Genomic DNA, 23,311 nt, shown 5'->3' with positions numbered 1-23,311 from the left:
TGACATGTGGCAAGACGCTCCTCGGGGCGCGTCTTGCTTGGGCCTCTCTCATGGAGGCCCTCTGTCAGACCCAGTGTTGACATGTGTCAAGACGCTCCTCGGGGGGCGTCTTGCTTTGGCCTCTCTCCTGGAGGCACTCAGTCAGACCGAGTGCTGACATGTGGCAAGAAGCTCCTCGGGGCGCGTCTTGCTTGGACTTCTCTCCCGGAGGCCCTCAGTAAGAAACATTGTTGACATGTGGCAAGACGCTCCTCGGGACGCGTCTTGCTTGGGCCTCTCTCCAGAAGGCCCTCAATCAGACCCAGTGTTGACACGTGGCAAGACGCTCCTCGGGGCACGTCTTGCTTGGGCCTCTCTCCTGGAGGCGCTCAGTCAGACTGAGTAGTGACATGTGGCCTGACGCTCCTCGGGGCGCGTGTTGCTTGGGCCTCTCTCCTGGAGGCGCTCAGTCAGACCAAGTGGTGACATGTGGCAAGAAAATCCTCGGGGCGCATCTTGCTTGGGCCTCTCTCCTGGAGGCCCTCTGTCAGACCCAGTGTTGACATGTGGCAAGACTCTCCTCGGGGCGCGTCTTGCTTGGGCCTCTCTCATGGAGGCCCTCTGTCAGACCCAGTGTTGACATGTGTCAAGACGCTCCTCGGGGCGCGTCTTGCTTTGGCCTCTCTCCTGGAGGCGCTCAGTCAGACCGAGTGCTGACATGTGGCAAGAAGCTCCTCGGGGCGTGTCTTGCTTGGGCTTCTCTCCTGGAGGCCCTCAGTAAGACCCATTGTTGACATGTGGCAAGACGCTCCTCGGGGCGCGTCTTGCTTGGGCCTCTCTCCTGGAGGCGCTCAGTACGACTGAGTAGTGACATGTGGCCTGACGCTCCTCGGGGCGCGTGTTGCTTGGGCCTCTCTCCTGGAGGCGCTCAGTCAGACCAAGTGGTGACACGTGGCAAGACACTCCTCGGGGCGCGTCTTGCTTGGGCCTCTCTCCTGGAGGCCCTCTGTCATACCCAGTGTTGACATGTGTCAAGACGCTCCTCGGGGCGCGTCTTGCTTGGGCTTCTCTCCTGGAGGCCCTCAGTCAGACCCATTGTTGGCATGTGGCAAGACGCTCCTCGGGGCGCGTCTTGCTTGGGCCTCTCTCCTGGAGGCGCTCAGTAGGACCGAGTGCTGACATGTGGCAAGACGCTCCTCGGGGCGCGTCTTGCTTGGGCCTCTCTCCTGGAGGCGCTCAGTCAGACTGAGTAGTGACATGTGGCCTGACGATCCTCGGGGCACGTCTTGCTTGGGCCTCTCTCCTGGAGGCGCTCAGTCAGACCCAGTGGTGACATGTGGCAAGACACTCCTCGGGGCGCGTCTTGCTTGGGCCTCTCTCGTGGAGGCCCTCTGTCAGACCCAGTGTTGACATGTGTCAAGACGCTCCTCGGGGCGCGTCTTGCTTGGGCTTCTCTCCTGGAGGCCCTCAGTCAGACCCATTGTTGACATGTGGCAAGACGCTCCTCGGGGCGCGTCTTGCTTGGGCTTCTCTCCTGGAGGCGCTCAGACAGACCCAGTGTTGACAAGTGACAAGTCGCTCCTCGGGGCGCGTCTTGCTTGGGCCTCTCTCCTGGAGGCGCTCAGTCAGAACCAGAGGTGACATGTGGCAAGACGCTCCTCGGGGCGCGTCTTGCTTGGGCCTCTCTCCTGGAGGCCCTCTGTCAGACCCAGTGTTGACATGTGGCAAGACGCTCCTTCGGGCGCGTCTTGCTTGGGCCTCTCTCCTGGAGGCGCTCAGTCAGACCCAGTGTTGACATGTGGCAAGACGCTCCTCGGGGCGCGTCTTGCTTGGGCCTCTCTCCTGGAGGCGCTCAGTCAGACCCAGTGTTGACATGTGGCAAGACGCTCCTCGGGGCGCGTCTTGCTTGGGCCTCTCTCCCTGAGGCGCTCAGTAAGACCGAGTAGTGACATGTGGCAAGACGCTCCTCGGGGCGCGTCTTGCTTGGGCCTCTCTCATGGAGGCCCTCTGTCAGACCCAGTGTTGACATGTGTCAAGACGCTCCTCGGGGGGCGTCTTGCTTTGGCCTCTCTCCTGGAGGCACTCAGTCAGACCGAGTGCTGACATGTGGCAAGAAGCTCCTCGGGGCGCGTCTTGCTTGGACTACTCTCCCGGAGGCCCTCAGTAAGAACCATTGTTGACATGTGGCAAGACGCTCCTCGGGACGCGTCTTGCTTGGGCCTCTCTCCAGAAGGCCCTCAATCAGACCCAGTGTTGACACGTGGCAAGACGCTCCTCGGGGCGCGTCTTGCTTGGGCCTCTCTCCTGGAGGCGCTCAGTCAGACTGAGTAGTGACATGTGGCCTGACGCTCCTCGGGGCGCTTGTTGCTTGGGCCTCTCTCCTGGAGGCGCTCAGTCAGACCAAGTGGTGACTTGTGGCAAGACAATCCTCGGGGCGCATCTTGCTTGGGCCTCTCTCCTGGAGGCCCTCTGCCAGACCCAGTGTTGACATGTGGCAAGACACTCCTCGGGGCGCGTCTTGCTTGGGCCTCTCTCATGGAGGCCCTCTGTCAGACCCAGTGTTGACATGTGTCAAGACGCTCCTCGGGGCGCGTCTTGCTTTGGCCTCTCTCCTGGAGGCGCTCAGTCAGACCGAGTGCTGACATGTGGCAAGAAGCTCCTCGGGGCGCGTCTTGCTTTGGCTTCTCTCCTGGAGGCGCTCAGTCAGACTGAGTAGTGACATGTGGCCTGACGCTCCTCGGGGCGCGTGTTGCTTGGGCCTCTCTCCTGGAGGCGCTCAGTCAGACCAAGTGGTGACATGTGGCAAGACACTCCTCGGGGCGTGTCTTGCTTGGGCCTCTCTCCTGGAGGCCCTCTGTCATACCCAGTGTTGACATGTGTCAAGACGCTCCTCGGGGCGCGTCTTGCTTGGGCTTCTCTCCTGGAGGCCCTCAGTCAGACCCATTGTTGGCATGTGGCAAGACGCTCCTCGGGGCGCGTCTTGCTTGGGCCTCTCTCCTGGAGGCGCTCAGTCAGACCGAGTGCTGACATGTGGCAAGACGCTCCTCGGGCCGCGTGTTGCTTGGGCTTCTCTCCTGGAGGCCCTCAGTCAGACCCATTGTTGACATGTGGCAAGACGCTCCTCGGGGCGCGTCTTGCTTGGGCCTCTCTCCTGGAGGCGCTCAGTCAGACCGAGTGCTGACATGTGGCAAGACGCTCCTCGGGGCGCGTCTTGCTTTGGCCTCTCTCCTGGAGGCGCTCAGTCAGACTGAGTAGTGACATGTGGCCTGACGATCCTCGGGGCACGTCTTGCTTGGGCCTCTCTCCTGGAGGCGCTCAGTCAGACCCAGTGGTGACATGTGGCAAGACACTCCTCGGGGCGCGTCTTGCTTGGGCCTCTCTCGTGGAGGCCCTCTGTCAGACCCAGTGTTGACATGTGTCAAGACGCTCCTCGGGGCGCGTCTTGCTTGGGCTTCTCTCCTGGAGGCCCTCAGTCAGACCCATTGTTGACATGTGGCAAGACGCTCCTCGGGGCGCATCTTGCTTGGGCTTCTCTCCTGGAGGCGCTCAGACAGACCCAGTGTTGACATGTGACAAGACGCTCCTCGGGGCGCGTCTTGCTTGGGCCTCTCTCCTGGAGGCGCTCAGTCAGAACCAGAGGTGACATGTGGCAAGACGCTCCTCGGGGCGTGTCTTGCTTGGGCCTCTCTCCTGGAGGCCCTCTGTCAGACCCAGTGTTGACCTGTGGCAAGACGCTCCTTCGGGCGCATCTTGCTTGGGCCTCTCTCCTGGAGGCCCTCAGTCAGACCCATTGTTGACATGTGGCAAGACGCTCCTCGGGGCGCGTCTTGCTTGGGCCTCTCTCCTGGAGGCGCTCAGTCAGACCCAGTGTTGACATGTGGCAAGACGCTCCTCGGGGCGCGTCTTGCTTGGGCCTCTCTCCTGGAGGCGCTCAGTCAGACCCAGTGTTGACATGTGGCAAGACGCTCCTCGGGGCGCGTCTTGCTTGGGCCTCTCTCCTGGAGGCGCTCAGTCAGACCCAGTGGTGACACGTGGAAAGACGCTCCTCGGGGCACGTCTTGCTTGGGCCTCTCTCCTGGAGGCGCTCAGTCAGACCCAGTGTTGACACGTGGCAAGACGCTCTTCGGGGCGCGGCTTGCTTGGGCCTCTCTCCTGGAGGCGCTCAGTCAGACCCAGTGTTGGCATGTGGCTAGACACTCCTCGGGGCGCGTCTTGGTTGGGCCTCTCTCCTGGAGGCGCTCATTCAGACCCAGTGGTGACATGTGGCAAGACGCTCCTCGGGGCGCGTATTGCTTGGGCCTCTCTCCTGAATGCCCTCTGTCAGACCGAGTGTTGACATGTGGCAAGACTCTCCTCGGGGCGCGTCTTGCTTGGGCTTCTCTCATGGAGGCCCTCAGTCCGACCCAGTGTTGACATGTGTCAAGACGCTCCTCGGGGCGTGTCTTGCTTGGGCCTCTCTCCTGGAGGCGCTCAGTCAGACCCAGTGTTGACATGTGGCAAGACGCTCCTCTGGGCGCGTCTTGCTTGGGCTTCTCTCCTGGAGGCCCTCAGTCAGACCCATTGTTGACATGTGGCAAGACGCTCCTCGGGGCACGTCTTGCTTGGGCCTCTCTCCTGGAGGCGCTCAGTCAGACCGAGTAGTGACATGTGGCAAGACGCTCCTCGGGGCGCGTCTTGCTTGGACCTCCCTCCTGGAGGCGCTCAGTCAGACCGAGTAGTGACATTTGGCAAGACGCTCCTCGGGGCGCGTCTTGCTTGGACCTCTCTCCTGGAGGCGCTCAGTTAGACCGAGTAGTGACATGTGGCAAGACGCTCCTCGGGGCGCGTCTTGCTTGGGCCTCTCTCCTGGAGGCGCTCAGTCAGACCGAGTGCTTACATAAGGCAAGACACTCCTCGGGGCGCGTCTTGCTGGGGCCTCTCTCCTGGAGGTGCTCAATCAGACCCAGTGGTGACATGTGGCAAGACGCTCCTCTGGGCGCGTCTTGCTTGGGCCTCTCTCCTGGAGGAGCTCAGTCAGACCCAGTGGTGACACGTGGCAAGACGCTCCTCGGGGCGCATCTTGCTTGGGCCTCTCTCCTGGAGGCGCTAAGTCAGACCCAGTGTTGACACGTGGCAAGACGCTCCTCGGGGCGCGTCTTGCTTGGGCCTCTCTCCTGGAGGCGCTCAGTCAGACACAGTGTTGACATGTGGCAAGACACTCCTCGGGGCGCGTCTTGCTTGGGCTTCTCTCATGGAGGCCCACAGTAAGACCCATTGTTGACATCTGGAAAGAAGCTCCTCGGGGCGCGTCTTGCTTTGGCTTCTCTCCTGGAGGCCCTCAGTCAGACCCAGTGTTGACATGTGGCAAGACGCTCCTCGGGGCGCGTATTGCTTGGGCCTCTCTCATGGAGGCCCTCAGTCAGACCCAGTGTTGACATGTGTCAAGACGCTCCTCGGGGCGTGTCTTGCTTGGGCCTCTCTCCTGGAGGCGCTCAGTCAGAGCCAGTGTTGACATGTGGCAAGACGCTCCTCGTGGCGATTCTTGCTTGGGCTTCTCTCCTGGAGGCCCTCAGTCAGACCCATTGTTGACATGTGGCAAGACGCTCCTCGGGGCACGTCTTGCTTGGGCCTCTCTCCTGGAGGCGCTCAGTCAGACCGAGTAGTGACATGTGGCAAGACGCTCCTCGGGGCGCGTCTTGCTGGGGCTTCTCTCATGGAGGCACTCAGTCAGACCCAGTGTTGACATGTGGCAAGACGCTCCTCGGGGCGCGTGTTGCTTGGACCTCTCTCCTGGAGGCGCTCAGTCAGACCGAGTAGTGACATGTGGCAAGACGCTCCTCGGGGCGCGTCTTTCTGGGGCCTCTCTCCTGGAGGCGCTCAGTCAGACCCAGTGTTGACATGTGTCAAGACGCTCCTCGGGCGTTTCTTGCTTGCGCCTCTCTCCTGGAGGCGCTCAGTCAGACCCAGAGGTGACATGTGGCAAGACGCTCCTCGGGCCTCTCTCCTGGAGGCGCTCAGTCAGACCCAGTGTTGACATGTGGCAAGACGCTCCTCGGGGCGCGTCTTGCTTGGGCCTCTCTCCGGGAGGCGCTCAGTCTGACCGAGTAGTGACATGTGGCAAGACGCTCCTCGTTGCGCGTCTTGCTGGGGCCTCTCTCCTGGAGGCGCTCAGTCAAACCCAGTGTTGACATGTGGCAAGACGCTCCTCGGGGCGCGTGTTGCTTGGACCTCTCTCCTGGAGGCGCTCAGTCAGACCGAGTGCTGACATGTGGCAAGACTCTCCTCGGGGCGCGTCTTGCTTGGGCTTCTCTCATGGAGGCCCTCAGTCCGACCCAGTGTTGACATGTGTCAAGACGCTCCTCGGGGCGTGTCTTGCTTGGGCCTCTCTCCTGGAGGCGCTCAGTCAGACCCAGTGTTGACATGTGGCAAGACGCTCCTCTGGGGGCGTCTTGCTTGGGCTTCTCTCCTGGAGGCCCTCAGTCAGACCCATTGTTGACATGTGGCAAGACGCTCCTCGGGGCACGTCTTGCTTGGGCCTCTCTCCTGGAGGCGCTCAGTCAGACCGAGTAGTGACATGTGGCAAGACGCTCCTCGGGGCGCGTCTTGCTTGGACCTCCCTCCTGGAGGCGCTCAGTCAGACCGAGTAGTGACATTTGGCAAGACGCTCCTCGGGGCGCGTCTTGCTTGGACCTCTCTCCTGGAGGCGCTCAGTTAGACCGAGTAGTGACATGTGGCAAGACGCTCCTCGGGGCGCGTCTTGCTTGGGCCTCTCTCCTGGAGGCGCTCAGTCAGACCGAGTGCTTACATAAGGCAAGACACTCCTCGGGGCGCGTCTTGCTGGGGCCTCTCTCCTGGAGGTGCTCAATCAGACCCAGTGGTGACATGTGGCAAAACGCTCCTCTGGGCGCGTCTTGCTTGGGCCTCTCTCCTGGAGGAGCTCAGTCAGACCCAGTGGTGACACGTGGCAAGACGCTCCTCGGGGCGCATCTTGCTTGGGCCTCTCTCCTGGAGGCGCTCAGTCAGAGCCAGTGTTGACATGTGGCAAGACGCTCCTCGTGGCGATTCTTGCTTGGGCTTCTCTCCTGGAGGCCCTCAGTCAGACCCATTGTTGACATGTGGCAAGACGCTCCTCGGGGCACGTCTTGCTTGGGCCTCTCTCCTGGAGGCGCTCAGTCAGACCGAGTAGTGACATGTGGCAAGACGCTCCTCGGGGCGCGTCTTGCTGGGGCTTCTCTCATGGAGGCACTCAGTCAGACCCAGTGTTGACATGTGGCAAGACGCTCCTCGGGGCGCGTGTTGCTTGGACCTCTCTCCTGGAGGCGCTCAGTCAGACCGAGTAGTGACATGTGGCAAGACGCTCCTCGGGGCGCGTCTTTCTGGGGCCTCTCTCCTGGAGGCGCTCAGTCAGACCCAGTGTTGACATGTGTCAAGACGCTCCTCGGGCGTTTCTTGCTTGCGCCTCTCTCCTGGAGGCGCTCAGTCAGACCCAGAGGTGACATGTGGCAAGACGCTCCTCGGGCCTCTCTCCTGGAGGCGCTCAGTCAGACCCAGTGTTGACATGTGGCAAGACGCTCCTCGGGGCGCGTCTTGCTTGGGCCTCTCTCCGGGAGGCGCTCAGTCTGACCGAGTAGTGACATGTGGCAAGACGCTCCTCGTTGCGCGTCTTGCTGGGGCCTCTCTCCTGGAGGCGCTCAGTCAAACCCAGTGTTGACATGTGGCAAGACGCTCCTCGGGGCGCGTGTTGCTTGGACCTCTCTCCTGGAGGCGCTCAGTCAGACCGAGTGCTGACATGTGGCAAGACTCTCCTCGGGGCGCGTCTTGCTTGGGCTTCTCTCATGGAGGCCCTCAGTCCGACCCAGTGTTGACATGTGTCAAGACGCTCCTCGGGGCGTGTCTTGCTTGGGCCTCTCTCCTGGAGGCGCTCAGTCAGACCCAGTGTTGACATGTGGCAAGACGCTCCTCTGGGCGCGTCTTGCTTGGGCTTCTCTCCTGGAGGCCCTCAGTCAGACCCATTGTTGACATGTGGCAAGACGCTCCTCGGGGCACGTCTTGCTTGGGCCTCTCTCCTGGAGGCGCTCAGTCAGACCGAGTAGTGACATGTGGCAAGACGCTCCTCGGGGCGCGTCTTGCTTGGACCTCCCTCCTGGAGGCGCTCAGTCAGACCGAGTAGTGACATTTGGCAAGACGCTCCTCGGGGCGCGTCTTGCTTGGACCTCTCTCCTGGAGGCGCTCAGTTAGACCGAGTAGTGACATGTGGCAAGACGCTCCTCGGGGCGCGTCTTGCTTGGGCCTCTCTCCTGGAGGCGCTCAGTCAGACCGAGTGCTTACATAAGGCAAGACACTCCTCGGGGCGCGTCTTGCTGGGGCCTCTCTCCTGGAGGTGCTCAATCAGACCCAGTGGTGACATGTGGCAAAACGCTCCTCTGGGCGCGTCTTGCTTGGGCCTCTCTCCTGGAGGAGCTCAGTCAGACCCAGTGGTGACACGTGGCAAGACGCTCCTCGGGGCGCATCTTGCTTGGGCCTCTCTCCTGGAGGCGCTAAGTCAGACCCAGTGTTGACACGTGGCAAGACGCTCCTCGGGGCGCGTCTTGCTTGGGCCTCTCTCCTGGAGGCGCTCAGTCAGACACAGTGTTGACATGTGGCAAGACACTCCTCGGGGCGCGTCTTGCTTGGGCTTCTCTCATGGAGGCCCACAGTAAGACCCATTGTTGACATCTGGAAAGAAGCTCCTCGGGGCGCGTCTTGCTTTGGCTTCTCTCCTGGAGGCCCTCAGTCAGACCCATTGTTGACATGTGGCAAGACGCTCCTCGGGGCGCGTATTGCTTGGGCCTCTCTCATGGAGGCCCTCAGTCAGACCCAGTGTTGACATGTGTCAAGACGCTCCTCGGGGCGTGTCTTGCTTGGGCCTCTCTCCTGGAGGCGCTCAGTCAGACCCAGTGTTGACATGTGGCAAGACGCTCCTCGGGGCGATTCTTGCTTGGGCTTCTCTCCTGGAGGCCCTCAGTCAGACCCATTGTTGACATGTGGCAAGACGCTCCTCGGGGCACGTCTTGCTTGGGCCTCTCTCCTGGAGGCGCTCAGTCAGACCGAATAGTGACATGTGGCAAGACGCTCCTCGGGGCGCGTCTTGCTGGGGCTTCTCTCATGGAGGCACTCAGTCAGACCCAGTGTTGACATGTGGCAAGACGCTCCTCGGGGCGCGTGTTGCTTGGACCTCTCTCCTGGAGGCGCTCAGTCAGACCGAGTAGTGACATGTGGCAAGACGCTCCTCGGGGCGCGTCTTTCTGGGGCCTCTCTCCTGGAGGCGCTCAGTCAGACCCAGTGTTGACATGTGTCAAGACGCTCCTCGGGCGTTTCTTGCTTGCGCCTCTCTCCTGGAGGCGCTCAGTCAGACCCAGAGGTGACATGTGGCAAGACGCTCCTCGTGCCTCTCTCCTGGAGGCGCTCAGTCAGACCCAGTGTTGACATGTGGCAAGACGCTCCTCGGGGCGCGTCTTGCTTGGGCCTCTCTCCGGGAGGCGCTCAGTCTGACCGAGTAGTGACATGTGGCAAGACGCTCCTCGTTGCGCGTCTTGCTGGGGCCTCTCTCCTGGAGGCGCTCAGTCAAACCCAGTGTTGACATGTGGCAAGACGCTCCTCGGGGCGCGTGTTGCTTGGACCTCTCTCCTGGAGGCGCTCAGTCAGACCGAGTGCTGACATGTGGCAAGACGCTCCTTGGGGCGCGTCTTGCTGGGGCCTCTCTCCTGGAGGCGCTCAGTCAGACCCAGTGTTGACATGTGGCCTGACGCTCCTCGGGGCGCGTCCTGCTTGGGCTTCTCTCCTGGAGGCCCTCAGTCAGACCGATTGTTGACATGTGGCAAGACGCTCCTTGGGGCACGTTTTGCTTGGGCCTCTCTCCTGGAGGCGCTCAGTCAGACCGAGTAGTGACATGTGGCAAGACGCTCCTCGGGGTGCGTCTTGCTTGGACCTCTCTCCTGGAGGCGCTCAGTTAGACCAAGTAGTGACATGTCGCAAGACGCTCCTCGGGGCGCGTCTTGCTTGGGCCTCTCTCCTGGAGGCGCTCAGTCAGACCGAGTGCTGACATAAGGCAAGACGCTCCTCGGGGCGCGTCTTGCTTGGGCCTCTCTCCTGGAGGCGCTCAGTCAGAGCCAGTGGTGACATGTGGCAAGACGCTCCTCGGGGCGCATCTTGCTTGGGCCTCTCTCCTGGAGGCGCTCAGTCAGACCCAGTGTTGACACGTGGCAAGACACTCCTCGGGGCGCGTCTTGCTTGGGCCTCTCTCCTGGAGCCGCTCAGTCAGACCCAGTGTTGACATGTGGCAAGACACTCCTCGGGGCGGGTCTTGCTTGGGCCTCTCTCATGGAGGCCCTCTGTCAGACCCAGTGTTGACATGTGTCAAGACGCTCCTCGGGCGTTTCTTGCTTGCGCCTCTCTCCTGGAGGCGCTCAGTCAGACCCAGAGGTGACATGTGGCAAGACGCTCCTCGGGCCTCTCTCCTGGAGGCGCTCAGTCAGACCCAGTGTTGACATGTGGCAAGACGCTCCTCGGGGCGCGTCTTGCTTGGGCCTCTCTCCGGGAGGCGCTCAGTCTGACCGAGTAGTGACATGTGGCAAGACGCTCCTCGGGGCGCGTCTTGCTGGGGCCTCTCTCCTGGAGGCGCTCAGTCAAACCCAGTGTTGACATGTGGCAAGACGCTCCTCGGGGCGCGTGTTGCTTGGACCTCTCTCCTGGAGGCGCTCAGTCAGACCGAGTGCTGACATGTGGCAAGACGCTCCTTGGGGCGCGTCTTGCTGGGGCCTCTCTCCTGGAGGCGCTCAGTCAGACCCAGTGTTGACATGTGGCCTGACGCTCCTCGGGGCGCGTCCTGCTTGGGCTTCTCTCCTGGAGGCCCTCAGTCAGACCCATTGTTGACATGTGGCAAGACGCTCCTTGGGGCACGTCTTGCTTGGGCCTCTCTCCTGGAGGCGCTCAGTCAGACCGAGTAGTGACATGTGGCAAGACGCTCCTCGGGGTGCGTCTTGCTTGGACCTCTCTCCTGGAGGCGCTCAGTTAGACCAAGTAGTGACATGTCGCAAGTCGCTCCTCAGGGCGCGTCTTGCTTGGGCCTCTCTCGTGGAGGCGCTCAGTCAGACCGAGTGCTGACATAAGGCAAGACGCTCCTCGGGGCGCGTCTTGCTTGGGCCTCTCTCCTGGAGGCGCTCAGTCAGACCCAGTGGTGACATGTGGCAAGACGCTCCTCGGGGCGCATCTTGCTTGGGCCTCTCTCCTGGAGGCGCTCAGTCAGACCCAGTGTTGACACGTGGCAAGACGCTCCTCCGGGCGCGTCTTGCTTGGGCCTCTCTCCTGGAGCCGCTCAGTCAGACCCAGTGTTGACATGTGGCAAGACACTCCTCGGGGCGGGTCTTGCTTGGGCCTCTCTCATGGAGGCCCTCTGTCAGACCCAGTGTTGACATGTGTCAAGACGCTCCTCGGGGCGCGTCTTGCTTTGGCCACTCTCCTGGAGGCGCTCAGTCAGACCGAGTGCTGACATGTGGCAAGAAGCTCCTCGGGGCGCGTGTTGCTTGGGCTTCTATCCTGGAGGCCCTCAGTAAGACCCATTGTTGACATGTGGCAAGACGCTCCTCGGGGCGCATCTAGCTTGGGCCTCTCTCCAGAAGGCCCTCAATCAGACCCAGTGTTGACACGTGGCAAGATGCTCCTCGGGGCGCGTCTTGCTTGGGCCTCTCTCCTGGAGGCGCTCAGTCAGACTGAGTAGTGACATGTGGCCTGACGCTCCTCGGGGCGCGTGTTGCTTGGGCCTCTCTCCTGGAGGCGCTCAGTAAGACCAAGTGCTGACATGTGGAAAGACGCTCCTCGGGGCGCGTCTTGCTTGGGCCTCTCTCCTGGAGGCCGTCTGTCAGACCCAGTGTTGACATGTGGCAAGACGCTCCTCCGGGCGCATCTTGCTTGGGCCTCTCTCCTGGAGGCCCTCTGTCAGACCCATTGTTGACATGTGGCAAGACGCTCCTCAGGTCGCGTCTTGCTTGGGCCTTTCTCCTGGAGGCGCTCAGTCAGACCGAGTGCTGACATGTGGCAAGACGCTCCTCGGGGCGCGTCTTGCTTGGGCCTCTCTCCTGGAGGCGCTCAGTCAGACTGAGTAGTGACATGTGGCCTCACGCTCCCCGGGGCGCGTCTTGCTTGGGCCTCTCTCCTGGAGGCGCTCAGTCAGACCCAGTGGTGACATGTGGCAAGACACTCCTCGGGGCGCGTCTTGCTTGGGCCTCTCTCCTGGAGGCCCTCAGTCAGACCCAGTGTTGACATGTGTCAAGACGCTCCTCGGGGCGCGTCTTGCTTGGGCCTCTCTCCTGGAGGCCCTCAGTAAGACCCATTGTTGACATGTGGCAAGACGCTCCTCAGGCCGCGTCTTGCTTGGGATTCTCTCCTGGAGGCGCTCAGACAGACCCAGTGTTGACATGTGACAAGACGCTCCTCGTGGCGCGTCTTGCTTGGGCCTCTCTCCTGGAGGCGCTCAGTCAGAACCAGAGGTGACATGTGGCAAGACGCTCCTCGGGGCGCGTCTTGCTTGGGCCTCTCTCCTGGAGGCCCTCTGTCAGACCCAGTGTTGACATGTGGCAAGACGCTCCTCCGGGCGCATTTTGCTTGGGCCTCTCTCCTGGAGGCCCTCAGTCAGACACATTGTTGACATGTGGCAAGACGCTCCTCGGGGCGCGTCTTGCTTGGGCCTCTCTCCTGGAGGCGCTCAGTCAGACCCAGTGTTGACATGTGGCAAGACGCTCCTCGGGGCGCGTCTTGCTTGGGCCTCTCTCCTGGAGGCGCTCAGTCAGACCCAGTGTTGACATGTGGCAAGACGCTCCTCGGGGCGCATTTTGCTTGGGCCTCTCTCCTGGAGGCGCTCAGTCAGACCCAGTGTTGACACGTGGCAAGACGCTCCTCGGGGCGCGTCTTGCTTGGGCCTCTCTCCTGGAGGCGCTCAGTCAGACCCAGTGTTGGCATGTGGCAAGACACTCCTCGGGGCGCGTCTTGGTTGGGCCTCTCTCCTGGAGGCGCTCATTCAGACCCAGTGGTGACATGTGGCAAGACACTCCTCGTGGCGCGTATTGCTTCGGCCTCTCTCCTGAATGCCCTCTGTCAGACCGAGTGTTGACATGTGGCAAGACTCTCCTCGGGGCGCATCTTGCTTGGGCTTCTCTCATGGAGGCCCTCAGTCCGACCCAGTGTTGACATGTGTCAAGACGCTCCTCGGGGCGTGTCTTGCTTGGGCCTCTCTCCTGGAGGCGCTCAGTCAGACCCAGTGTTGACATGTGGCAAGACGCTCCTCTGGGCGCGTCTTGCCTGGGCCTCTCTCCTGGAGGCGCTCAGTCAGACCCAGTGTTGACATGTGGCAAGATGCTCCTCGGGGCGCGTCTTGCTTGGGCCTCTCTCCTGGAGGCGCTCAGTCAGACCCAGTGTTGGCACGTGGCAAGACACTCCTCGGGGCGCGTCTTGGTTGGGCCTCTCTCCTGGAGGCGCTCATTCAGAGCCAGTGGTGACATGTGGCAAGACGCTCCTCGGGGCGCGTATTGCTTCGGCCTCTCTCCTGAATGCCCTCTGTCAGACCGAGTGTTGACATGTGGCAAGACTCTCCTCGGGGCGCGTCTTGCTTGGGCTTCTCTCATGGAGGCCCTCAGTCCGACCCAGTGTTGACATGTGTCAAGACGCTCCTCGGGGCGTGTCTTGCTTGGGCCTCTCTCCTGGAGGCGCTCAGTCAGACCGAGTAGTGACATGTGGCAAGACGCTCCTCGGGGCGTGTCTTGCTTGGACCTCCCTCCTGGAGGCTCTCAGTCAGACCGAGTAGTGACATTTGGCAAGACGCTCCTCGGGGCGCGTCTTGCTTGGACCTCTCTCCTGGAGGCGCTCAGTTAGACCGAGTAGTGACATGTGTCAAGACGCTCCTCGGGGCGCGTCTTGCTTTGGCCTCTATCCTGGAGGCGCTCAGTCAGACCGAGTGCTGACATGTGGCAAGACGCTCCTCGGGCCGCGTGTTGCTTGGGCTTCTCTCCTGGAGGCCCTCAGTCAGACCCATTGTTGACATGTGGCAAGACGCTCCTCGGGGCGCGTCTTGCTTGGGCCTCTCTCCTGGAGGCGCTCAGTCAGACCGAGTGCTGACATGTGGCAAGACGCTCCTCGGGGCGCGTCTTGCTTGGGCTTCTCTCCTGGAGGCACTCAGAAAGACCCAGTGTTTACATGTGACAAGACGCTCCTCGGGGCACGTCTTGCTTGGGCCTCTCTCCTGGAGGCGCTCAGTCAGAACCAGAGGTGACATGTGGCAAGACGCTCCTCGGGGCGCGTCTTGCTTGGGCCTCTCTCCTGGAGGCCCTCTGTCATACCCAGTGTTGACATGTGGCAAGACGCTCCTCGGGGCGCGTGTTGCTTGGACCTCTCTCCTGGAGGCGCTCAGTCAGACCGAGTGCTGACATGTGGCAAGACGCTCCTTGGGGCGCGTCTTGCTGGGGCCTCTCTCCTGGAGGCGCTCAGTCAGACCCAGTGTTGACATGTGGCCTGACGCTCCTCGGGGCGCGTCCTGCTTGGGCTTCTCTCCTGGAGGCCCTCAGTCAGACCCATTGTTGACATGTGGCAAGACGCTCCTTGGGGCACGTCTTGCTTGGGCCTCTCTCCTGGAGGCGCTCAGTCAGACCGAGTAGTGACATGTGGCAAGACGCTCCTCGGGGTGCGTCTTGCTTGGACCTCTCTCCTGGAGGCGCTCAGTTAGACCAAGTAGTGACATGTCGCAAGACGCTCCTCGGGGCGCGTCTTGCTTGGGCCTCTCTCGTGGAGGCGCTCAGTCAGACCGAGTGCTGACATAAGGCAAGACGCTCCTCGGGGCGCGTCTTGCTTGGGCCTCTCTCCTGGAGGCGCTCAGTCAGACCCAGTGGTGACATGTGGCAAGACGCTCCTCGGGGCGCATCTTGCTTGGGCCTCTCTCCTGGAGGCGCTCAGTCAGACCCAGTGTTGACACGTGGCAAGACGCTCCTCCGGGCGCGTCTTGCTTGGGCCTCTCTCCTGGAGCCGCTCAGTCAGACCCAGTGTTGACATGTGGCAAGACACTCCTCGGGGCGGGTCTTGCTTGGGCCTCTCTCATGGAGGCCCTCTGTCAGACCCAGTGTTGACATGTGTCAAGACGCTCCTCGGGGCGCGTCTTGCTTTGGCCACTCTCCTGGAGGCGCTCAGTCAGACCGAGTGCTGACATGTGGCAAGAAGCTCCTCGGGGCGCGTGTTGCTTGGGCTTCTCTCCTGGAGGCCCTCAGTAAGACCCATTGTTGACATGTGGCAAGACGCTCCTCGGGGCGCATCTAGCTTGGGCCTCTCTCCAGAAGGCCCTCAATCAGACCCAGTGTTGACACGTGGCAAGACGCTCCTCGGGGCGCGTCTTGCTTGGGCCTCTCTCCTGGAGGCGCTCAGTCAGACTGAGTAGTGACATGTGGCCTGACGCTCCTCGGGGCGCGTGTTGCTTGGGCCTCTCTCCTGGAGGCGCTCAGTAAGACCAAGTGCTGACATGTGGAAAGACGCTCCTCGGGGCGCGTCTTGCTTGGGCCTCTCTCCTGGAGGCCGTCTGTCAGACCCAGTGTTGACATGTGGCAAGACGCTCCTCCGGGCGCATCTTGCTTGGGCCTCTCTCCTGGAGGCCCTCAGTCAGACCCATTGTTGACATGTGGCAAGACGCTCCTCAGGTCGCGTCTTGCTTGGGCCTTTCTCCTGGAGGCGCTCAGTCAGACCGAGTGCTGACATGTGGCAAGACGCTCCTCGGGGCGCGTCTTGCTTGGGCCTCTCTCCTGGAGGCGCTCAGTCAGACTGAGTAGTGACATGTGGCCTCACGCTCCCCGGGGCGCGTCTTGCTTGGGCCTCTCTCCTGGAGGCGCTCAGTCAGACCCAGTGGTGACATGTGGCAAGACACTCCTCGGGGCGCGTCTTGCTTGGGCCTCTCTCCTGGAGGCCCTCAGTCAGACCCAGTGTTGACATGTGTCAAGACGCTCCTCGGGGCGCGTCTTGCTTGGGCCTCTCTCCTGGAGGCCCTCAGTAAGACCCATTGTTGACATGTGGCAAGACGCTCCTCATGCCGCGTCTTGCTTGGGATTCTCTCCTGGAGGCGCTCAGACAGACCCAGTGTTGACATGTGACAAGACGCTCCTCGTGGCGCGTCTTGCTTGGGCCTCTCTCCTGGAGGCGCTCAGTCAGAACCAGAGGTGACATGTGGCAAGACCCTCCTCGGGGCGCGTCTTGCTTGGGCCTCTCTCCTGGAGGCCCTCTGTCAGACCCAGTGTTGACATGTGGCAAGACGCTCCTCGGGGCGCGTCTTGCTTGGGCCTCTCTCCTGGAGGCGCTCAGTCAGACCCAGTGTTGGCATGTGGCAAGACACTCCTCGGGGCGCGTCTTGGTTGGGCCTCTCTCCTGGAGGCGCTCATTCAGACCCAGTGGTAACATGTGGCAAGACACTCCTCGTGGCGCGTATTGCTTCGGCCTCTCTCCTGAATGCCCTCTGTCAGACCGAGTGTTGACATGTGGCCAGACTCTCCTCGGGGCGCGTCTTGCTTGGGCTTCTCTCATGGAGGCCCTCAGTCCGACCCAGTGTTGACATGTGTCAAGACGCTCCTCGGGGCGTGTCTTGCCTGGGCCTCTCTCCTCGAGGCGCTCAGTCAGACCCAGTGTTGACATGTGGCAAGACGCTCCTCTGGGCGCGTCTTGCCTGGGCCTCTCTCCTGGAGGCGCTCAGTCAGACCCAGTGTAGACATGTGGCAAGATGCTCCTCGGGGCGCGTCTTGCTTGGGCCTCTCTCCTGGAGGCGCTCAGTCAGACCCAGTGTTGGCACGTGGCAAGACACTCCTCGGGGCGCGTCTTGGTTGGGCCTCTCTCCTGGAGGCGCTCATTCAGAGCCAGTGGTGACATGTGGCAAGACGCTCCTCGGGGCGCGTATTGCTTCGGCCTCTCTCCTGAATGCCCTCTGTCAGACCGAGTGTTGACATGTGGCAAGACTCTCCTCGGGGCGCGTCTTGCTTGGGCTTCTCTCATGGAGGCCCTCAGTCCGACCCAGTGTTGACATGTGTCAAGACGCTCCTCGGGGCGTGTCTTGCTTGGGCCTCTCTCCTGGAGGCGCTCAGTCAGACCGAGTAGTGACATGTGGCAAGACGCTCCTCGGGGCGTGTCTTGCTTGGACCTCCCTCCTGGAGGCTCTCAGTCAGACCGAGTAGTGACATTTGGCAAGACGCTCCTCGGGGCGCGTCTTGCTTGGACCTCTCTCCTGGAGGCGCTCAGTTAGACCGAGTAGTGACATGTGTCAAGACGCTCCTCGGGGCGCGTCTTGCTTTGGCCTCTATCCTGGAGGCGCTCAGTCAGACCGAGTGCTGACATGTGGCAAGACGCTCCTCGGGCCGCGTGTTGCTTGGGCTTCTCTCCTGGAGGCCCTCAGTCAGACCCATTGTTGACATGTGGCAAGACGCTCCTCGGGGCGCGTCTTGCTTGGGCCTCTCTCCTGGAGGCGCTCAGTCAGACCGAGTGCTGACATGTGGCAAGACGCTCCTCGGGGCGCGTCTTGCTTGGGCTTCTCTCCTGGAGGCGCTCAGAAAGACCCAGTGTTTACATGTGACAAGACGCTCCTCGGGGCACGTCTTGCTTGGGCCTCTCTCCTGGAGGCGCTCAGTCAGAACCAGAGGTGACATGTGGCAAGACGCTCCTCGGGGCGCGTCTTGCTTGGGCCTCTCTCCTGGAGGCCCTCTGTCATACCCAGTGTTGACATGTGGCAAGACGCTCCTCCGGGCGCATCTTGCTTGGGCCTCTCTCCTGTAGGCCCTCAGTCAGACCCATTGTTGACATGTGGCAAGACGCTCCTCGGGGCGCGTCTTGCTTGGGCCTCTCTCCTGGAGGCGCTCAGTCAGACCGAGTGCTGACATAAGGCAAGACGCTCCTCAGGGCGCGTCTTGCTGGGGCCTCTCTCCTGGAGGCGCTCAATCAGACCCAGTGGTGACACGTGGAAAGACGCTCCTCGGGGCGCGTCTTGCTTTGGCCTCTCTCCTGGAGGCGCTCAGTCAGACCGAGTGCTGACATGTGGCAAGAAGCTCCTCGGGGCGCGTGTTGCTTGGGCTTCTCTCCTGGAGGCCCTCAGTAAGACCCATTGTTGACATGTGGCAAGACGCTCCTCGGGGCGCATCTAGCTTGGGCCTCTCTCTAGAAGGCCCTCAATCAGACCCAGTGTTGACACGTGGCAAGACGCTCCTCGGGGCGCGTCTTGCTTGGGCCTCTCTCCTGGAGGCGCTCAGTCAGACTGAGTAGTGACATGTGGCCTGACGGTCCTCGGGGCGCGTGTTGCTTGGGCCTCTCTCCTGGAGGCGCTCAGTAAGACCAAGTGCTGACATGTGGAAAGACGCTCCTCGGGGCGCGTCTTGCTTGGGCCTCTCTCCTGGAGGCCGTCTGTCAGACCCAGTGTTGACATGTGGCAAGACGCTCCTCCGGGCGCATCTTGCTTGGGCCTCTCTCCTGGAGGCCCTCAGTCAGACCCATTGTTGACATGTGGCAAGACGCTCCTCAGGGCGCGTCTTGCTTGGGCCTTTCTCCTGGAGGCGCTCAGTCAGACCGAGTGCTGACATGTGGCAAGACGCTCCTCGGGGCGCGTCTTGCTTGGGCCTCTCTCCTGGAGGCGCTCAGTCAGACTGAGTAGTGACATGTGGCCTCACGCTCCCCGGGGCGCGTCTTGCTTGGGCCTCTCTCCTGGAGGCGCTCAGTCAGACCCAGTGGTGACATGTGGCAAGACACTCCTCGGGGCGCGTCTTGCTTGGGCCTCTCTCCTGGAGGCCCTCAGTCAGACCCAGTGTTGACATGTGTCAAGACGCTCCTCGTGGCGCGTCTTGCTTGGGCCTCTCTCCTGGAGGCCCTCAGTAAGACCCATTGTTGACATGTGGCAAGACGCTCCTCAGGCCGCGTCTTGCTTGGGATTCTCTCCTGGAGGCGCTCAGACAGACCCAGTGTTGACATGTGACAAGACGCTCCTCGTGGCGCGTCTTGCTTGGGCCTCTCTCCTGGAGGCGCTCAGTCAGAACCAGAGGTGACATGTGGCAAGATGCTCCTCGGGGCGCGTCTTGCTTGGGCCTCTCTCCTGGAGGCCCTCAGTCAGACCCAGTGTTGACATGTGTCAAGACGCTCCTCGGGGCGCGTCTTGCTTGGGCCTCTCTCCTGGAGGCCCTCAGTAAGACCCATTGTTGACATGTGGCAAGACGCTCCTCAGGCCGAGTCTTGCTTGGGATTCTCTCCTGGAGGCGCTCAGACAGACCCAGTGTTGACATGTGACAAGACGCTCCTCGTGGCGCGTCTTGCTTGGTCCTCTCTCCTGGAGGCGCTCAGTCAGAACCAGAGGTGACATGTGGCAAGATGCTCCTCGGGGCGCATTTTGCTTGGGCCTCTCTCCTGGAGGCCCTCAGTCAGACACATTGTTGACATGTGGCAAGACGCTCCTCGGGGCGCGTCTTGCTTGGGCCTCTCTCCTGGAGGCGCTCAGTCAGACCCAGTGTTGACATGTGGCAAGACGCTCCTCGGGGCGCGTCTTGCTTGGGCCTCTCTCCTGGAGGCGCTCAGTCAGACCCAGTGTTGACATGTGGCAAGACGCTCCTCGGGGCGCGTTTTGCTTGGGCCTCTCTCCTGGAGGCGCTCAGTCAGACCCAGTGTTGACACGTGGCAAGACGCTCCTCGGGGCGCGTCTTGCTTGGGCCTCTCTCCTGGAGGCGCTCAGTCAGACCCAGTGTTGGCATGTGGCAAGACGCTCCTCGGGGCGCGTCTTGGTTGGGCCTCTCTCCTGGAGGCGCTCATTAAGACCCAGTGGTGACATGTGGCAAGACGCTCCTCGTGGCGCGTATTGCTTCGGCCTCTCTCCTGAATGCCCTCTGTCAGACCGAGTGTTGACATGTGGCAAGACTCTCCTCGGGGCGCGTCTTGCTTGGGCTTCTCTCATGGAGGCCCTCAGTCCGACCCAGTGTTGACATGTGTCAAGACGCTCCTCGGGGCGTGTCTTGCTTGGGCCTCTCTCCTGGAGGCGCTCAGTCAGACCCAGTGTTGACATGTGGCAAGACGCTCCTCTGGGCGCGTCTTGCCTGGGCCTCTCTCCTGGAGGCGCTCAGTCAGACCCAGTGTTGACACGTGGCAAGATGCTCCTCGGGGCGCGTCTTGCTTGGGCCTCTCTCCTGGAGGCGCTCAGTCAGACCCAGTGTTGGCACGTGGCAAGACACTCCTCGGGGCGCGTCTTGGTTGGGCCTCTCTCCTGGAGGCGCTCATTCAGAGCCAGTGGTGACATGTGGCAAGACGCTCCTCGGGGCGCGTATTGCTTCGGCCTCTCTCCTGAATGCCCTCTGTCAGACCGAGTGTTGACATGTGGCAAGACTCTCCTCGGGGCGCGTCTTGCTTGGGCTTCTCTCATGGAGGCCCTCAGTCCGACCCAGTGTTGACATGTGTCAAGACGCTCCTCGGGGCGTGTCTTGCTTGGGCCTCTCTCCTGGAGGCGCTCAGTCAGACCCAGTGTTGACATGTGGCAAGACGCTCCTCTGGCCGCGTCTTGCTTCGGCCTCTCTCCTGAATGCCCTCTGTCAGACCGAGTGTTGACATGTGGCAAGACTCTCCTCGGGGCGCGTCTTGCTTGGGCATCTCTCCTGGAGGCGCTCAGTCAGACCCAGTGTTGACATGTGGCAAGACGCTCCTCGGGGCGATTCTTGCTTGGGCTTCTCTCCTGGAGGCCCTCAGTCAGACCCATTGTTGACATGTGGCAAGACGCTCCTCGGGGCACGTCTTGCTTGGGCCTCTCTCCTGGAGGCGCTCAGTCAGACCGAGTAGTGACATGTGGCAAGAAGCTCCTCGGGGCGCGTCTTGCTGGGGCTTCTCTCATGGAGGCACTCAGTCAGACCCAGTGTTGACATGTGGCAAGACGCTCCTCGGGGCGCGTGTTGCTTGGACCTCTCTCCTGGAGGTGCTCAGTCAGACCGAGTAGTGACATGTGGCAAGACGCTCCTCGGGGCGCGTCTTTCTGGGGCCTCTCTCCTGGAGGCGCTCAGTCAGACCCAGTGTTGACATGTGTCAAGACGCTCCTCGGGCGTTTCTTGCTTGCGCCTCTCTCCTGGAGGCGCTCAGTCAGACCCAGAGGGGACATGTGGCAAGACGCTCCTCGGGCCTCTCTCCTGGAGGCGCTCAGTCAGACCCAGTGTTGACATGTGGCAAGACGCTCCTCGGGGCGCGTCTTGCTTGGGCCTCTCTCCGGGAGGCGCTCAGTCTGACCGAGTAGTGACATGTGGCAAGACGCTCCTCGGGGCGCGTCTTGCTGGGGCCTCTCTCCTGGAGGCGCTCAGTCAAACCCAGTGTTGACATGTGGCAAGACGCTCCTCGGGGCGCGTGTTGCTTGGACCTCTCTCCTGGAGGCGCTCAGTCAGACCGAGTGCTGACATGTGGCAAGACGCTCCTTGGGGCGCGTCTTGCTGGGGCCTCTCTCCTGGAGGCGCTCAGTCAGACCCAGTGTTGACATGTGGCCTGACGCTCCTCGGGGCGCGTCCTGCTTGGGCTTCTCTCCTGGAGGCCCTCAGTCAGACCCATTGTTGACATGTGGCAAGACGCTCCTTGGGGCACGTCTTGCTTGGGCCTCTCTCCTGGAGGCGCTCAGTCAGACCGAGTAGTGACATGTGGCAAGACGCTCCTCGGGGTGCGTCTTGCTTGGACCTCTCTCCTGGAGGCGCTCAGTTAGACCAAGTAGTGACATGTCGCAAGACGCTCCTCGGGGCGCGTCTTGCTTGGGCCTCTCTCCTGGAGGCGCTCAGTCAGACCGAGTGCTGACATAAGGCAAGACGCTCCTCGGGGCGCGTCTTGCTTGGGCCTCTCTCCTGGAGGCGCTCAGTCAGACCCAGTGGTGACATGTGGCAAGACGCTCCTCGGGGCGCATCTTGCTTGGGCCTCTCTCCTGGAGGCGCTCAGTCAGACCCAGTGTTGACACGTGGCAAGACGCTCCTCGGGGCGCGTCTTGCTTGGGCCTCTCTCCTGGAGCCGCTCAGTCAGACCCAGTGTTGACATGTGGCAAGACACTCCTCACGGCGGGTCTTGCTTGGGCCTCTCTCATGGAGGCCCTCTGTCAGACCCAGTGTTGACATGTGTCAAGACGCTCCTCGGGGCGCGTCTTGCTTTGGCCTCTCTCCTGGAGGCGCTCAGTCAGACCGAGTGCTGACATGTGGCAAGAAGCTCCTCGGGGCGCGTGTTGCTTGGGCTTCTCTCCTGGAGGCCCTCAGTAAGACCCATTGTTGACATGTGGCAAGACGCTCCTCGGGGCGTATCTAGCTTGGGCCTCTCTCCAGAAGGCCCTCAATCAGACCCAGTGTTGACACGTGGCAAGACGCTCCTCGGGGCGCGTCTTGCTTGGGCCTCTCTCCTGGAGGCGCTCAGTCAGACTGAGTAGTGACATGTGGCCTGACGCTCCTCGGGGCGCGTGTTGCTTGGGCCTCTCTCCTGGAGGCGCTCAGTAAGACCAAGTGCTGACATGTGGAAAGACGCTCCTCGGGGCGCGTCTTGCTTGGGCCTCTCTCCTGGAGGCCGTCTGTCAGACCCAGTGTTGACATGTGGCAAGACGCTCCTCCGGGCGCATCTTGCTTGGGCCTCTCTCCTGGAGGCCCTCAGTCAGACCCATTGTTGACATGTGGCAAGACGCTCCTCAGGGCGCGTCTTGCTTGGGCCTTTCTCCTGGAGGCGCTCAGTCAGACCGAGTGCTGACATGTGGCAAGACGCTCCTCGGGGCGCGTCTTGCTTGGGCCTCTCTCCTGGAGGCGCTCAGTCAGACTGAGTAGTGACATGTGGCCTCACGCTCCCCGGGGCGCGTCTTGCTTGGGCCTCTCTCCTGGAGGCGCTCAGTCAGACCCAGTGGTGACATGTGGCAAGACACTCCTCGGGGCGCGTCTTGCTTGGGCCTCTCTCCTGGAGGCCCTCAGTCAGACCCAGTGTTGACATGTGTCAAGACGCTCCTCGGGGCGCGTCTTGCTTGGGCCTCTCTCCTGGAGGCCCTCAGTAAGACCCATTGTTGACATGTGGCAAGACGCTCCTCAGGCCGCGTCTTGCTTGGGATTCTCTCCTGGAGGCGCTCAGACAGACCCAGTGTTGACATGTGACAAGACGCTCCTCGTGGCGCGTCTTGCTTGGGCCTCTCTCCTGGAGGCGCTCAGTCAGAACCAGAGGTGACATGTGGCAAGACGCTCTTCGGGGCGCGTCTTGCTTGGGCCTCTCTCCTGGAGGCCCTCTGTCAGACCCAGTGTTGACATGTGGCAAGACGCTCCTCCGGGCGCATTTTGCTTGGGCCTCTCTCCTGGAGGCCCTCAGT

The sequence above is a fragment of the Nothobranchius furzeri genome, chromosome 1, assembly GCF_043380555.1.
Source record: "Nothobranchius furzeri strain GRZ-AD chromosome 1, NfurGRZ-RIMD1, whole genome shotgun sequence".
Lineage (NCBI taxonomy): Eukaryota > Metazoa > Chordata > Actinopteri > Cyprinodontiformes > Nothobranchiidae > Nothobranchius > Nothobranchius furzeri.
Note: the sequence above shows the minus strand (reverse complement) of the source record.